Source organism: Onychomys torridus, chromosome 1, assembly GCF_903995425.1.
Source record: "Onychomys torridus chromosome 1, mOncTor1.1, whole genome shotgun sequence".
Classification (NCBI taxonomy): domain Eukaryota; kingdom Metazoa; phylum Chordata; class Mammalia; order Rodentia; family Cricetidae; genus Onychomys; species Onychomys torridus.
The window spans coordinates 132,081,718-132,100,904 of record NC_050443.1 but is presented as its reverse complement, the minus strand read 5'-3'; the positions used below and the strand labels follow the sequence as shown (position 1 = coordinate 132,100,904).

The 19,187-nt window shown below is 35.5% G+C and overlaps 2 pseudogenes; both read left to right on the top strand.

Moving 5' to 3' along the window:
- Positions 1–6,244: 6,244 nt before the first annotated feature.
- Positions 6,245–7,466, top strand: LOC118577910 (annotated as a pseudogene).
- Positions 7,467–7,898: 432 nt separating this feature from the next.
- Positions 7,899–15,447, top strand: LOC118577899 (annotated as a pseudogene).
- Positions 15,448–19,187: the final 3,740 nt, after the last annotated feature.

Below are 19,187 nucleotides of genomic sequence, written 5' to 3'. Positions count from 1 at the left end.
TCTCCTTCTAACTCTTCCATATTTTCCTACTTGCTCTCTTTCAAATTCATGGATTGCTTGGTTGTGTAATGCTACTTTTATGTGTGTTTTCAGGACTGATCATTTGGTCTTGGATAACCAATTACTGTGCTCTTCCCTGGGGAAGACTATTTCTCCCACTCCCAGCATTCCTTAGATGTCTGTAGTTCTTTCAGCTGTAAGGATGGAGGATTCCAGGGCTTTTCTCTGTCCTCATTAGCATCCCTATGTTTCCTTGGTTTAGTGGTATAATTACCTATCATTCTGTGGTCTAATAATTAAAAATAAAAATGTTTAATTTTATGAAATAATACACCTGTCACATAATCTTATTTAGAACACTTCTTTGTGTATTCTCAAATAAATAACAAGAGTGTACCACAAAAGTATCTATACACCCTTGTTTATTGCAGCATTATTCACAATATACAAGTTAGGGGGCAATCAGAGGTATCTCATATTGATGAAATGTTTAAAGAAGATGTGCTATATGTGTACAGTGGAGTATTTTTATGCATACCAAGAATTACATCATATTGGTTTTATGAAAGTAGCATTTACTGGAAATCATCATGCTCATTGATGCAATTCAGAATCAGAAAGACAAGTACTGAATGATTTCCTTCACACGTAGCAATACAGTCTGAAGGAAAGACGTGGAATTGGAAAGGAGGATATTTGAAAACCAGTAGGAGGGAGGTGGAGGTGACAGAATTTATAATATAATAAAATACATTGCAAATTAAAGAAATACAAAATTTTGTAATTCAATACACATTTATTTAAAACAAGAAATTAAAACAACACATAGAGTACAGTGTAAACATCAGTTTTTACTATTTCTGTATTTAGTCTTTTCTTCTTGAATGGAGCTTTAGTAGCTTGCTTAGCATTTAACAGATTTCAGAAACATTAACATATTTCTCCGTGCCTGGGAATTTGATATTGGATAACCAATTGCTATGCTCTTCCCTGGAGAAAGAAACTAGTTCTCCCACTCTCAGTTGTCTGTTGTTGTTTCAGCCCTAATTGCAGTCCTGTGTGAAGGTTGAACATTCTCTAAACTCTTGGTAATCACTTGCTGAAGTACTGAACTTCAGTCTTTGTGACTGGTCACCAAGAATAACTTCTGAGGAGGAACCTTTCCTTCTTTGGATGTGACTTACAGTTGGATCCCAAGTTACACTGTGCCAACTTCTTTGAAGAGCAAGGTGAATTTCTACCTCAATCCTGTCTGTGGTTTATTCAAACTGTGTAAATAGATGTTATGCTGTGTAATTGTCTAAGACTAATCATTTATGAAGGATTCGGGGTTTATCCCCTAAGTATCTAACATGTATGTGAGTTCATACCACTTAATTAAAATGCAGATAAAATCTCAATTATCTAAATAATAAGAGATAATATTACTGTAGTCATTTCATGTAGAATTAGGATAGTAATTCTGTAAAGAAACATATGCCACATTTCTCTCATACTAAAATATAGGAGATGATAAAAAGAGGACATAAAGGTGGTATCTCAGAGTCATTTTGATTTGCATTTCCCGGATAATTAGGGATGTTGAGCAATTCCTTAAATGTCTTTCAGCCATTTGAACTTCCTCTGTGGAGAATTCTCTGTTTAGTTCTATAGCCCATTTCTTAATTGGACTGTTGGGCATTTTGATGTCTAATTTCTTCAGTTCTTTATCTATTCTGGATATCAGCCCTCTGTCAGATGTGGGGTTGGTGAAGACCTTTTCCCATTCTGTAGGCTGTCGCTTTGTCTTGTTGACCGTGTCCTTTACTCTAAAAAAGCTTCTCAGTTTCAACAGGTCCCATTGATTGATTGTTTCTCTCAGTGTCTGTGAAATGGGACCCTAGGAAAGACCCAGGGATCACACAATGACAGAGAAATGGATGAGATCTACATGAACAACCTAGACGACAGTGGGAGTAATGAAGGGCAAGGTTTGAGGGAAAGAAAGCTTAGGGGAGCAGGAGATCCCAGCTGGATCAAGAACAGAAAGGGAGAATGAGGATATAAAGATGAAAGGGATAGTGTTGGGAATGGGAAGAACAAGAAATAGTAATACATGGGTGGATGTGAACAAAATTAATAAATTTAGAAATGTCACAGTGAAATCTTATAATAGTATAATTAGTTATGACAAAAGGGAGACAAGGAATTAGTAGGCTGGCTCTCAGTAAATGCTTGTTGAGACAATGAACAAATCAGTGAATAAATGGAGGCAGTAAATGGACAATGATCCCATTTACTGAGCATTTTGTGGTTGCGGTGATTTGAAAGAGAAACACCTCACATAGGCTCAGGCATTTGAATACTTGGTTCCCACTTGGTGGTGTTATGTTGGGAAGGTTTAGGAACTGCAACAATTCTGGATGAAGTATGCCACAAAGGCCATGTTTTGAGATTATATTGCCTTTTTCTATTTCCAGTTTTTTCTCTCTGCTTCATGTTTGTCATTGATGATTCAATCTCTCAGCTTCCTGCTCCAGCCAATGTGCCTGCATGGAAGCATACAGTCTAATAAATCTTGCCTCCAGTAAGTCATTTTTGGTCATGGTATTCTATCACAGCAACAGAAAAGTAGCTAATACAATGGTCCTACCTGTCTAAAGTCAAATTCCATGATTAATTTTATGAGACTGTTAATAGCAGTGATCCTCAACTTTCATAATGCTCCAACCCTTTAATCTACTTCCTCATCTTGTGTGATCCCAACAATAAAAGAATTTTGTTGCTACTTCATAACTGTAATTTTGCTATGGATATAAATCAAAATGTAAATAGCTGATATTCAGGATATCTGATATGCAACCAACAAAGGGCTCACAATCCACAGGTTGAGAACCACTATTTTATAGGCTTTTGTTTAAAAGGTATTAACATTTTGGAATAAAGAATCCATACCTAGACAAACTATTTTTGAATGGTGAACTAGCATGGCCATGTATAAACACACACACATACACACACATCACTTCACATTCATGGCACAGCAAAAAAAGAAAAAAAAAAATCTCATGGAGCCTTGCATTTTCTTTATTTGAACTTGACATTTGTTGTCTTTCTTTTCTATCTCCAATAACTTATATATGCAAAGGCATAGAAAAATCAGTTGTACCTGATACCTGTGACATGTTGGAATTTATTACTAGTAATAATTATATTGAACTTATTCAATAAAATTATAGTTTGATCTACAATTTAATTTCACCATGTTGCTAGATCATGATCTTCTAGGAATAACACATTCTGTTGTAATGATCTGTGGTAAATTTAATTTCCAAAATCTCACCTATAGCAAACTTATAGAGGGTTTTGATGCTGAAGATTTGAAGAATATAAAAATTTATATTGATAAAATATGTACAATATAGTTTATCAATGTTTAAATTATGTTTCATGAAAGTAATCTTCATTAAATTCCAGTAAATATATATCAATATCACTTATATTTTAATAGTTTAAATCATATTTTTAATAATATATTGAATGTGATATCAAATCTATTGAATAAATCATATTAATAAGGAATATAGTTTCATAAAAATATCAGTTAAATGCATATGAATAATTTTGTTCATCTAGGCGTCTTCACTTCTCTAGTATCTCAGAGCATTTATTACTGGTGATGTTGTTTGATTGCTCAATAGGGATTGTTCTTTAAGAACTGGAAAAGGCAGAAGAAGGGACTGTGTAGGAGGAGTGGAGGGGAGGGAAACTTTGGTAGAGATGTAATGTATAAGAGAAGAATAAAAGTTTTCAAAAGCTGATTTTGCTGAACAATATCACTTTCTTCACAAGCTGATTCATAAAACAAACACTTCTAGATTGTATGATAGGTCCTGAGTGCTGCAGACATGTAGACAGAAACAAAAATCAGCAGGCTTCATCAAGTGTCTTTATCAGACAATCAAACATAGGAGTAGACTCTGGATTTTGCAATAACTACAAAGCAGCAATTGTTTCCATTTGAAAATAATTTATAAATCATGTTCAACTTACTACGTGAAAATGCAAATTTCTAAACACAAGTTACTGGTTCTAAAATTCATTCAGGCAGGTTTTACGATGTCAAACTGACTTACATTTATGAAATTATGCCATTATTCTGTCTAATTATTGCCCTTTCTATGTTTATTTATATGCTACATGCATTGTATTATAGTGAAACAAAATTTAAAGCAGAGTAATTTATACTACCACCTTATTTAAAAGACTGAGGACATCAGAGTATCTGGCACGGAGGAGTATGGTACATATTATCTTTAGAGAAAAAAAAGCAATCTTCACATGCATCTCTTTGCATTTGAAAAGGCAAAATTCTAATGTTTACAAGATCTAGTCCTTAGGCCTTCTGTCTCCAGGTCTCCATATTTGTACATTACCTCAGGTTTCTATGTTGTAATTTCCTACAATCTGAATTGGGATCATTTCTTTCTAGTTATGCCCTTAATGTCAATTGAAGTGGAGTGTGACTCACCATTGGGGAATGGTGGCGACTAAGAAATGAATTTTGGGGGTATTTTAGAGATAGGATTAACAGCATGTATTCATGGATTGGACCGACAGGGAAAGAGTCCAAATAGAATAATCTTTATATCCTATTATTTTAAAAGTTTATTTAGTTTGGCTTGATATCCAATGGATATTTTGAAAATTGAGGAGGTACCAGTTGGCATAGATAGACTATGATAAGGAGGCTGAAGGAACACAATCATGAACATGGTGACAAGTCAAAAGATGGCCATTCATTAAAAGGATATTGCCTCATAATTTGTGTCTCAGAGTAAAATTTCATATTGTTTATATTTGTCAAATCATATATATGCCTAAAAAGCTTGAATTTAAGTTAAAAAATTACTCACATGATGCTTTTTCAAAAATATGGTTAAAATATTTGTGTTGAGTTTCTTTTGATATTTTGTTTTTCTTCCTTTTGATATTTTGTTTTTTCTTCCATGATACTGTATATATTATTATTACTTCACTAACAGTATCATTTATTTAATGAGAGTATATTTATGATCTATTGTGTCCTAGCAATGAGGCAGAATTCTTTAAACATATCAACCTAATACATTTTCCTAACATCCTGGAACATCCTGGCAAAAGACAGTTTCCATTATTATTTTAAACTGAGACACAGAAAAATGACTACTTCCCAATGTTTCCTGATATGTAGGTGGATAAATCAGGAATAAAGTGCACACAGGTCAGTGCTAGGGACTATGTCTTGTACAATCACAGAATGCTATCTCTAAGGGTACTTGTATGATTTCAAAGCACTTTAAGGGGGTTGGGGATTTACCTCAGAGGTAGAGCGCTTGCCTAGCAAGCACAAGGCCCTGGGTTCGATACTCAGCTCTGGCAAAAAAAAAAAAAAAAGACCATGCAATTCAAAGTACTTTAAAACATACACACAAGAATTATGCAACCTAGGAAAAGTAGGAAGCATAATGATCATTTCTCAAATTAATTAATCAAGTTCTTGGGATGTTCATGTTTGTTGAAAGGGATAATTAAGAATAATTAATAATGAGCATCTCACTTATTCTTTGTTGTTTCCCTCAAGGAGGTAAAGTAGGTGTAGGTTGCTCAGTGTAGTGTTTGTTTGAATGGTAAATAAGTGTTAAGTTTTATACACTTTGAGGGAATGTCTTTTAAAGAGGACTGTTTTCTTTGAAGAGTCAAAGGATGAATATATTTCTTTATATCTCAAATGGATTTCAGCTGTATGTATGAATATCTCATATCTCACCACGGTATATCAAGAAAGGTAGTGATGCTACACTGTTCTCAGGCAATAATACAATAAGACAGGAAGATTAAACATATTAATATCCATTATTTTCTAGTCACATAGCACATGGTGCTTGGTTATTTTGTTTCTGAGTCTGAAATGACAGACATAAAAGTCATGTAGGTTTATTGTTGAAACAAACTTTCACCTCAAATTAGAATTTGTGAGTGGGAGACAGTTGAGTGGTCATTTAGAATATCCAAGTGCTGTTGGGAACTAACAGATACTATATACAAGGCTCTAGTGATTACATTGTAAGGAAATGGTAAGATTACAGCAGTCTCATAGTTACTGGGAATCCTCCATTAGTAGTGAGATCATGTGGATAATGTCATTTGAATGACAGTTCTCTGGCACCAATATATTTACTTTCCTTTGTTTGGACAGGTGATACACAATTCTAAAACGTCATACATGGAGAACAACACTAAGGTGACTAAGTGTACAATTTTGGGATTGACTGGGAACTTGAGCATGATTGTGTTGATCTGGCTGGACTCCCATCTCCACACTCCCATGTATCTTTTCCTCAGTAATCTCTTTCTGGCAGACTGTGTTTACTCCTCATCTGTTACTTCAAAGGTGATGGCTGAGCTTCTCACAAGGGATAAAGTTATCTCCTATGGGTGACATATTACGCAAATGTTCTTTTTCTGTGGCTTTTGCCAAATTTGACTGTTTCCTAATTGTAGCTGAAAGTTTTTCTGTGTCCCACCCAATCCACAGCCTCTCAGACCCAAGTAAACACACAAAGGCTTATATTAATCAAAACTGCTTAGCCATTAGCTCAGGCTTACTTCTGATTAGCTCTTACACTTAAACTCAGCCCATTTCTGGTAATCTATATGTTGCCACGTGTTCTGTGGCTTTACCTGTGTGCCATTACATGTTGCTCCCTGGACGCAAGCTGGTGTCTTTTGCACCAGCCATCCTCTTCCTAGAATTCTCCTAACCTGCTTATCCCACCTGTACATCCTACCTGGCTACTGGTCAATCTGCATTTTATTAAAGCAGTGTACAAAAGCACTAACTTGCTGTCATGGCATTTGACAGACATGCTGCAGTTTGCAAGCCCTTACATTATACCAACACAATGACTGATAGTGTATATTCTCATATGGTGATTGGCTGCTATGCCTGGGGCTTGTATGAGTCAGCTATACATACTGGATTCACCTTTTCTCTCTCCTTCAGCCATTCTAACGTGGTCCATCACTTTTTCTGTGATATCCCTCCAAACCTGTCTCTTTCTTGCTCTGATAGATACATGAATGAGATTGTGTTCTTTATCTTATCCTCATTCAATGTCTTTTTTGCTCTGATAGTTATCTTGACCTCCTATGTATTCTCATTCATTGTTATCCTAAGGATGTGTTTAGCAGAAGGACAGAAGTAAGCCTTCTCTACTTGTGTATCCCACCTCACTGCTGTGACCATATACTATGGAACCTTAATCTTCATGTACCTATAGCTCAGTTCTAGTCATTCCATGGACAATGACCAAATGGCATCTGTGTTCTACACCTTAGTAGTTCCCATGTTGAACCCAATTGTCTATAGCTTAGTTCATAATGCTTTCACGAAAGTTGTTGAGAAAATGAAGACTTTACTCAGTTCCCAATTTTTCAAATTTTAGATCATACATTTTATTGAAGAAGAGGCAGAGATTCATAGCCAATCACCAGGCAGAGCTCCAGGAGTCCAGTCAAAGAGAAAGGATTATATGAGCAAGGTACATCAAGATCATGATGGGGAAACCTACAGAGACAACCAAACCAAACTAGTGGGAACGCATGAATTGTGGACCAATGAGAATGGAGCCTCCATGGGTCTGGACTAGGCCCTCTACACAGGCAAAGCAGTTGTTTAGATTGATATGTTTAAGGGGCCTTTGGCAGTAGAATAAGGAAACATCCCTGGTTCTTGAGTGGGCCTTTTGGAGACCAGTACCTATGGTGGGACACGTTACACAGCCTTGATTTAGGGGAAAGAGCTTGGACACACCTCAACTGAATGTACCAGGATCTGCTGACTCCCCATGGGAGTATTTGCATTGGAGGAGGTGAGAATGATAGGGGGTACTGAGGTAAGATTCTGGGTGGCAGGAGGAGGGAGGAGAGGGGCATCTGTGGTTGGTATGTAAAATGAACAGAAAATTTCTTAATAAGAAAAACAGGTAAACTAAACCACTGGGATGCTATTTAATTTTAGAGCATTTGCCTATCTTAACATATATATGCAAGGCCCTAGGCTCAGCCCCTAATCCACAAAATAAGACAAAAAATAAAATTAATCTAAATTTAAAAAAGAAAATAGTTGAATGACGTTTTTGAAAAAATATTGATTCAAAATTTAAACCTATCATGTAAATATTATTTTTGCTTTCTCTAATTTTGCTAAAAGATTGCCTCCTTTTGTTGATGAGCATTTTTATTTAAGAGCAAGGACTGTACTGACCCTTGGTAGTGATTATTTGGTGCTTGTTAACAACAGAAAGTTACAGAGCTGAATTACTGGAAGTCTGACAGTGTATATGTGTCTTGCTACTTCCTTCCCTCCCTGTCCAGAAGGACTGACACTTCACCAAACACCTTTGAACTTGCTTTTCCACTGACACTCAGACAAACTCAGCCCTAAATTTCTCTTCTTAGGTTTTTTTAATCATCTTTTTTAGACATGGTCTTCTGTAGTCCAGATTAGCCTCAAATTCACCATATAACCAACATTAATCTCAAATTCCTGATCCTCCTACCTCTGCCTATCTCCAACGCTGATTGTAGGTGGGAGCCACCAAGCCTGGTTTTATGTGATGCTGGAGCTAGAACCCAGAGCTTTCTGTATGTTAAAAATGCCCTTCACCAGTTGCACCACATCCTCATAACTGTCTTTTTAAAGACAGAAAAGTCTTACAGAATGTGTATGTTGTTTTCATTAGGATGCTGAGCATATATAAGCAACACCTGCACACCCAGTTTATTCTTTTGCTGCACTGTTCTCAGAAGCCAATCTATAGACTCAGTCTAGGTATCCTACAACAGATGGATGGGCGAAGAAAACATCACAATATGCACAGCAGACTTCTAGTCAGCCCCAAATAAGAAAGATGTTATGACATTATAAGTAGAAAGCATGGCACTATAAATGAGCAGGTTAAGAGAAATAAGGCAAATTCAGAAAGAATTATCACATGCCTTCTTTGATTTGGTTAAGTTAGTATAAAATCAATAACAAAAATAATTGAAGTAGTAGGTTATTTACTAAGAAGGTTATTTGGTGAGGCAAGGACTAGCACAGGGGGACTTGTGGGTATAAGAAAAGTGGACACAACTAGAGCAAAATACATTCTTGAATGGAAATGTCATAGTAATATCCAGTATACTAAGTATTATTTAAATCAATTAAAGAAGTATAGAAGAAGTAAATTATAATATATGGGGAAATCTTTTTCTTTAGCAATTTTCATTAATGTCTACTAATTATACATAATGCTGGATATAATTATGACATTTCTGTATATGCTTTAAATGTATTTTCATCCTATTTACTTCTACTATTATTTATTATTAGCTACTTTATGCATTGTTTATATATAATGTTCCAGCTTTAATTTTTATGCATTTTTACCTCCTAAATATCACATATGAGAGAAATACATTGGTGAGAATGGTTTATTTCACTTACACAATTGATTATTTTAAGTTAGAAATGATGTGAATTACTCTTGCTTAAAGGTTGAAAAATACACTATCTATCTATCTATCTATCTATCTATCTATTTATCTTATCATCTATACATCCATCATCTATCTACTTATCATTAGTCATCATCATCTATCACATTTTATTAATTTATTAACCTATACTTCATCCAATTACAAAACTCAGTTGTTTTGAACAAACACCAATAAACATGGTTCTGAAAATATTTTTATGGCATGCTGGCTTTGTTGTGGAGAAATTTAAACCCAGCAGTAGTGTATCAAGATCATGAGATAGTTCTACACTCAATGTTACTTAGAAAAATCTCCATATTGAGTTCTATAGTGGATATACTAATTTATATTACCACTATCAGTGTGAAAGGATTCTTATTTTCAATTTGATTTTCTTCTTAGGTCAACAACATAAAGTTAATAAGAAGTAATAAAGAGGAAAATATTTTGAACTGAATAAAAGTAGACTCATGGTATACTATTTTTTTTTCCTAGAGAGACATGAATGAACATCTTTTCATCCAAGAGAGGGCACCATAGTCCAATTGTCATCAGAGAGGCTTCATCCAGCAACTGATGGTATCAGATGCAAAGACCCACAGCCAAACATTAGATGGAGCTCAGGAAATCTTGTAGAAGAGAGGAAGAACTTTAGGAGCCAGTGTAGTCAAGGATACCACAACCACCAGAAAACCACCATTAAGGTCCTTGCTCCTGTATTCTGGTTCATTGTGAATGACTGGCTTATAGAGCTGGAAAGATGCATATCTATCACTAATAGAAGCAAACATGGGATGTTATGACTTTTAGCTTTGTTTTTTTAGGACTCCTAAAAGTGGGGATGGGTGTGTCTCTGACCCCTTTGCTTGCTCTTGGAACTCTTTTCATTCTATTGGGTTTCCTTGTCCAGCTTTGATATTAGGGGATTTGCCTTGTTTTATAGTATCTTGTTCAATCCTGTCTGGTTGTTGTCTTTTGGAGGCCTGCTCTTTTGTGAAGGGAAATAGAGGGGGGAGTGTATCTGGGGGAAAGGGATGGTCAGGGAGAGCTGAAAGATGTATAGTGAGAGGCAACTGTGGTTTGGATATATTGTATGATAGAAGAATATATTTTATTTAAAAAAGAAAAGAGGATGAAAATAATAAGAATAGGTATATAGAGATTTAAAGGTTCTTTAGGCAGATCTCTGTTATTTTAAGTGTATTTTTACAGTTTTAAAATGTATTATTTTATTATTCTTTCCAGATAGTTAAATTATCAGGAATGTTCAAGAAAATAAAAAACAACTGATATTTCCTTAACCATAATCATAATGATGGTAGACAGCATAAATTCTTAGCATTACAACACAATAATTTAATTTAAATACTTATTTATTGCTGTAAGAAGTAAAATGTTCTAATAATATCACGGATAGGTCTCTTTAGTCTACTGTTAAAATTGATACCTTCGAAATTCTAATAATTACTTTTCTCTTTTTATCAGATACAGATGATTGTGTGAATCCAGAGGATCAGGAGACCAAGTTAGAGACAAATCACTGCCTGAAAAAGTTGTGACATGTCTTGCTTATATCTATACCATGAGGATGGTTCTAGCCTACATTATCCTCATCTTCTGTACAGTTTAGAATTCGTTCTTGGTATTTTTGTGAAGAACAAAGAGACTCAAATTGTGAAGGTTAATAAAATGACTTGTAACCACATTCTGCTCAACTATGTCACATTTTATTTTTTCTCCTCCTTCTTTATGCTGGACATCTCAACATATTCACCTCTATCCTACAGGATATTTCATTTGGATTTATGTATCTTCTGATTCTTTCCACTGTATTGGCCAAACCATCCCTGTGCTTCTAGCTTTCGAGATCACTGCCTCAGAAAAGATGAGAAGTGTACAAATGTCAGGAGAACCTATATTCATCATTCTAAACTGTATGGTGGTGCAACTTACTATGTCTGGAATCTGTTAGGAACATCTTTTGTTGACACAGATGTACATTCTCAGTGTGTCCACATCATCATTCTGTGAAACAAGGTCTCAATCACTTCCTCTTACTGTGTCCTGGATACCTGGGCTCTCTGGCCTTAAGACATTTCACAGTGGCTTTCTTTGCTGGAAAACCACTAGACACCTTCAATGAAAATAAATTTCTGACCCTCAGCCTGCTGGTGTTCTTCAGTGTTTACAGCACCAAGGGAAACATCATGGTCATTGTATTTTTCTTGCTTACATCTGGACAATGTCTGCTCAAATACATATTTTTTCCCAAAATGAAATATTATTTTACTAAGCCCCAATAAAAAATGATTTCAAAAAAAGGAGCAGCAATGTGTCTTTATGTCCCCATGGCCATAACAAGGGCCTTATCCTGCTAAAGGATGTCCAGGTATGCTGTCATTAGCCATAACAACCTCAGATCTGCACTTATAGGTTGCATCTATTGCTTCATTCTGAGTCCAGGCATCTATTGCCCTTAAAATACTGAACAGTTTAATCCATCATGTCCCCACTGTAGTCCTGATTGTCTGGAGCCTGAAAATAGTCCACAAAGTTTTCTTTTGGTTTAAATGTCTATGAAACACCTGTCTTTCTAAGGCTCCAGTTGCATTAACAGCCCAACAAGATCCATACTGGTCCTTGTGGTGATATATTGTGCCCCCCAATATATTGTGTACCCCAATAAAATGTATCTGGGGTCAGAGAACAGAACAGCCACTAGATTAGACATAGAGGTCAGACAGTGGTGGCACATACCTTTAATCCCAGGATTGGAGATCTCAAGTCTTGCTTGGGAAAGACACATGCCTTTAATCCCAGACAGTGATAGCAGGAAGTAGAAAGGTATATAAGGCATGAGGACCAGGAACTAGGCTTTTTTAAGCTTTTAGGCTTTTGAGCAGTTGCACTGAGATCCATTTGCATGAGGACTGAGAGGCTGAAGATTTGTAGAAACAGGATTGGCTGAGGAGTTGGTGAGGTGAGGTTGGATATGGCTTGTTCTGTTTCTCTGATCATTCAGTATACACCCCAATATTTGGCGTTTTTTTTTTTTTTATTAATAAGACCATTTAAAAATTCCTGTTACAGGTCCAGATTCTTCACAGGATGAAGATGTCCTTTGGTTTTCCAGCTTATTGAACTTCCTAAAACATCTTTATCTGTTCATGCTTTTGGTTCTAATAAACATCAATAGTTCTCCCTACTAAGATTTCTGTTTTTGAGAATATAGATTACATTCTGTTTTGTATGATAATTCTTTTCTGAGAAAATTGACTTTGTATGTTCTTGCTTACAGTAATCAGCAAACAGGTGAAATGTTTTATAGTTCATGCTATGAAACAAGATAAAAAGTAGGAGATAAATGTCTAGGACCACAGATTTATAGCTGTGAAAAGATTAAGAAACTATAGAGAGATAGGTGATATATACATAGATATAAACGATTTATAGAATATTGTTACATGAATTGATGATAGATAATAGATAGAAGATAGATAGGAAGAGAGATAAGTATAGAGATTGTAGATAGACAATAGAGAGTTAGAGGTAGATAACCGTATGGATACATGTTTATGCAGTATGCAACAATACTTGGTTTGTCTTAAAGAAAAATTCAGTTACCAGTATAAAGTGCAGAGTATCTGCTGGCATCTCCTGATCTTTGTGGGAATCATGCATATACCGTAGTACACCCACATACGGCAGACAAACACTCACTTGCATAAAAATAAAATCTAAAATAATTTTTTAAAGTATACCTTTATTTTATCAAATATTTTCTTACTATGATTTCATATCTATTAGTAAATTACAGATTATACAGCAATAATGAGGGCTAGTTTTAGTGTACTGATTCCTGATTAAGGAAAGAGTTTAGGTAATTTAATGTAAGACTATGAAATGGTATAACATAATTTTAAATGTCACTCATGAGAAGAAATAAAGAAAATTCTGTAACTTCATGTATGCATGAAAAATTTATTTCATAACATCATAAATCTGTATTATGAAAATATTATTTCTATGACAATTGAGAGTGTGGTTGGTACAAGATTTTGTTTGGTGGATAGGGTAAGCAATTTGTTAGGACCACTGAAATGCATCCTAGTCTGGACGGACATAAATCACAAAAGTTTAGTGTATCATGGCTCTGAAGGGAAGAAATTTGAGATCAAAGTGTTGAAAATATTGCTATTTTCAGGACTGTCTCTTTGGCACACAATTCTATCTCCATAGTCATCCCTCTGTGACTATCTTCGTTTGAGTAGCCCCTTCTCTTAAGACAACAATTAACCACATTTGGTTAAAGTCCAAAAACTGACCTCATTTCATCTTTTTTTCTTAAGCATTATCCCTTTTTTCTGGTTTTTGTTTTCCAATACTTTTTTTAATTTCACAGTGATGAGTTTAATTTAGATACTTTCACGTTTATGCAATGTATTTTGACCATAGTCCATTCCTATTGCTCTCCATTCTCCTCCTCTCCACCATTTCCTTCCCCATCCCAACGAGTCCCACTTTGACTTCCATATCTTTATTACTTTTTGCAGTAACCCAATGCTTTTCATTTGTGTTGCTTAGTGAAACTTCATTGAAGGTTGGTCTTGATATATTAAATATCTCTTTAAATGATATATCTCAAAACATTCACACTTTGTGACACTGTGGACTTGATCACTTATATTTGTTATTAATCATAGTGTAGACCTTAAAATATGCATTTATTCAAATGTATTACATGAATTAGATGTTGTAGCATATGTGTGTGTGTGTGTGTAAATGTACTTCTTCCTTTCATGATACACAATCATATCATACGTACTTATATATACATGTGCATGCCAAATACCAGACAGCAATGAAATGGAATAGATGAAGGCCTTGGGATGTTTTCCATTCTGGTTAGCAGAATACATTATTCTAGTCCTTGCTCCAAGACTCAAGAATGCCAACATTTCTTGTTATCACATTTAAGGAAGTAAACAATTTGGAGAAGTAAATGAAGGGAACTACAGTATATAATTAACCAAGAATTTTTCCTGTGACTCAGAATTCTTAAATCAATTATTCAGAAATACTGTGCATATGGACCAAATATTTCAGAGAAAATGTCATTTGGTGCAATATTGTTATTTTTCTATCTGACTTGCCAGGGCTGAATTTAATTAATCCCAAAAGGAATTTGGTTGAAAAAACTGAGCCCACAGTTTCATGAAGAAAACTGACTTTGGAAGCCCAGACTCATCAATAGCAAGATCAATGGCAATTTGTCTATAGCATTTGCAGCCACAACACATTGCCAGGGTGAAATCACATCTGCTACCATCCAGAATATGTTAGATGAAAATAACCATCTTAAAAAGATAACCATCTTATTTGTATATAATAACTTATGAAAATAAATGACAATAGGGGTGGCTCAATATCAGTATGTTGTAAACAAACTTAAAACACCTTGCTACAATAACAGATCCTAATCAAAATATGCAATATCTCTTACCAGCACCACTTACACAGAATATGCCTATGGGTCCTAGAGAGATGCATCAGTGCGGCCCTTTACCCTTTTACTGCTCCCACAACAAGCCTTCAGATGGAATGTTGGGTGATGGTCCTCCTGAATTACACATGCGGAACCAGAAGTCTAGGCCTAGCTGTATGATAATGCAGAGACCTAGACCCAATCAGTTCAGCATAACAAACATTTCCATGAATGCCTTCAGGTATCCACAGTTCCACTGAAGGTTACAATCATTCTGTGCCATTTCCTAGAGCATGCCTATGCAGAACCAGATGATGATGAGTCAATGGTAACCAATGGGAAAATATTGTCCCAGACCATACATGAATATGCAAACAAATCATGGTCTTACTATACACCAGTTGCCTCTTCAGCCATAAAATATGCTACCTGGAATGGGCAGTGTTATCAAGGACAGCAGAACTCCATGAAGATAATGAGTCAAGTTAACTCCATGGAGCAGAGATAGATGCTTCCTTATAGATAGACTACTACAACAGGGCCCAGCACAGCAGAGAGACTAACTATTATGGGAATAAGAAAAAAATCTAGGTAGGAAAGGACTTCTGAAGGCATCAACCAGCAAAGCTACCTGATAGAAATTCACATTATGGCCAATAGCAAGATGCTTATCAAGGCACCACTTGTGCAGTAAGTGTACCAGCTCCAGTAACAACATTCTGCTGCAGAGCTACCCATGTAACTAGCATGACCACTGTCCTCCTACAGCTACCCTAATTCTCTCCAGGCTCAAGGTCAGCAGTACAGGGGCTATAGGCATGTACAACAAGGACCATCACAGGCACCTGAACTGATGCCATATATAAGGAGAATATGGAAATTCCCAGCAGTGAAAAATGTCCTTACATTCCAGTAGGAAGTATCTGTTAGCCGCCACATTGTTATAGCCTCTGAACTGTGGATACCTGCAAATGAGGATACCATTCTATTCTGTCTGATTGGAGAAAATATTTGGATGAATGGATGCTTTATTAGACAGTAGCATTTGTTCTTTAGTTTGAAAAGGCATTAATACCTACAAAACACACTTAATTTCACGTTTCTACTCTAGATGGCAACATTGGACAGAAAATGAATTGACATAAGTAGTTTTCAGCCATTTCAGAACTGTATCCCAAATGGACTGTCACAGGCTGAAAGACTAGAACAGCTTTGTGTGTCCATGAAGTTCCAGGTGATTCCATACTTTTTTTACAGATTATTTTGTAAGAGTAAAAGAGAAAAGTACACTTTTTCCAGCAGCCATATTTTGTGTATCATGTTCATTTCATGTGATGAATATGCAAGACAGTACACTACATACCAGGCAAATCAGAAATCCTGTTAATATGAAGTGTGGTAGATGCTTGGTTACTGTGGAGATTGGTGAAATTATAGATGAGGGAGAAGACAAAAGCACAACACATATCCACTGTTAGGTTCTTAGGAAATTCACATCCATTTCCTCTGCCAGATTATCAAGGGCAGTGTGACAGTTTTTGAGTACAAAGTTCCATTTTTGTGTATTAAAACCTTTTAGTAAATATGACTCATGATACTGTTTGCAAATGCAAGGTAATACTTTTGTTGCATCCATGATTTTTTTCCCCTTTCATTTATTGCCATCTTAAGAAAGAATTTCCACTTCAATTACAGGAACCTGCCATCAAAATTCATGGATGCAAAAGCACTATCAGCTCAGATGAGAAAAAGTTCATTAAAACTATATAAATATATATACACACATGAGTATAAGCATTATAGATTTTTTTCTTCAGATGAATAGTTAATAGTATGATTAATTATGACTTTGTCAGACCATCCTTATTTTACCTTCCTTCTTCTTTCCAGGTTTTCTTCTCTAGGCTCATTAAGTAGCCTCATTTCCCAAATACCCTCTTTCCACCTTCTTCTGTCTTTACCTGCCTTTCCTACTCTAAATAGCCTTTCATTTCCCATTTTTCTGATCACATCACTTACACTTCCTTATTTCCTTCTCTATTGTTTGCCAAACCTCCTATCCTGGCAATGGTCCCATTTTACTTTCCTGTTTTCTGTACTTTCTGCAGACTAAGTACCCAGATCTGAAGATTTGGAGAAAGGAAATGTTAGTGAAAGAGAATATGAGACTTTGTCTTTATTCGTCTTTGTTATTCATTATTTTTTTCTTTAATTAATTAATTAATTTGTTTGTTTGTTTGTTTATTATATTTGTGTTTTAACTCTACACATCAGCCATGGGTTCCCTTGTTCTCCCCCTCCTGCCCCACCCCCAACTTCCCCAGCCCCTCCACTCCATTCCCATCTCCTCCAGGGCCAAGAATCCCCTGGGGAATGATTTTTCTTAGTTTCACAGATTTACTTTTTTTATCTGTTGCTGAATAGTATTCCATAGTTTACATGTACCACATTTCCTCTATCCATTATCTATTGAAAGACATTTAAATTGTTTCCATATCTGAGCTATTATGATTACAACAATAGTAAACATGGCTGCACAAGTATTTTTGGAGTAGGATATGGAATCCTTTGAGATTGTGCCAGACATTATATAGCTGGGTCAGATTTTATTCAGCTTTTTGAGGATTCTCCACATTGATTTCTGTAGTAGCTGCATGAGTTTGAAATCCCACCAACAATAAATAAGGCTCTTCTCCTTTATCTCTTTCAGCATTCATTGTGAGTTATTTTGCTTATTTTGACATACTGACTGGAGTAAGGTGATATCTCAAAGTTGTTTTGATATGCATTTGTGTGATTTCTAGAGATGGTGAACAATTCATTGAAAGACTTATTAGCCAATTTTTTAGCCAGTTTTCTTCCTTGAAAACTCTATTTGCAACTGTGATTGTTTGAATAAGAATGACCCCAAAGACTCTTTTATTTGAATGCTTAGGGAATGACATTAGAAGGTGTGGCCTTACTAGAGTAGGTATGGCTTTGATGGAGGAAGCAATCACTGGGTGTGGGCTTTGAGATTTTGGAAGCTCAACTCAGGCCCAGTATCTTTCTCCTCTTGCTGCCTGAAAATCCTGATGTAGAATTTTCAGCTACCTCTACAAAACCATGTCTACCTGTGTGTTGCCATGCTTCTAGCCATGATGACAATAGACTAATTGAACACCAACTTTTTTCCTTTAATTTTTTTTCATTATAAGAGTAGCCATGCCATGGTGTCTCTTCACAGCCACAGAAACCCTAAGACAAAGACTTAGGTCTATTTTTCAAATGAGTTTTATTTTTAAACCCATTGGTTTGTGAGTTCTTTGTATTCTGAATATTAATCCTTTGTCATGTGTATAGTTAGCAAAGATTCTCTCTCATTCTATGGGCTTTTCCAAAGTCCAGCTTCAGCAGGTCAGAGAAAATAGAGAAGATGTGGAGTTGACTAAACACACAAACAGGAGACTTATCTGCAAAATTTCATTCTTTTTAGTTATTTTTTTCTGTCTCTTTATTTTTCTTTTATCCCTTTTATACCACCAAATTGAAAAATTTCTATGCAAGAAGAAATCATCTTACAACTACAAATTACATATTTTCCAGAAACTAATTAAAACCTTACACAGAAAGAAATCACATTATGATCACAAATGATATGTTTTTAACAGAAACTCACATAGTTAAACATTTTTCTTTTTATTAATTTTTCCACCATAACATCTTCACCCAAAGCAATGTTTTTTTAGTTGTTTAACCATGTTTTAAGCAAGCCAAGTACATTTCAGCCAGCTCCTTTGTACTGGTGGGCAGCTGTTTGTGGCTATGGTGTAGCAGATTCCTATCCTATTTCTATTCTACAAAAACCTTAAGCAAGTGGTCTAGCTAATGTTCTATATTGTTTTCTTTACACATAATAGGTCTTTTAATTTCTTTTCATAACTTTGTTGTTTCAAGGTGCATACCAAAACCTTTGATTAATTTTGTAAGCTACATGACTAAGGAATTCAGCTCTAACCTTGGGTGTAGGGATTTAATTGCTTTCTTTGATCATCATCCTGCTATTCCACAGCCAGAGTTCATGGGTCTATAATACATGTAACTACTTTTTTTTTTTCATTTTCCATCCTCGGTAAGTCTCAAATATAGCAAAAGAGAAAGTGACTTCTAGCTTTATTTG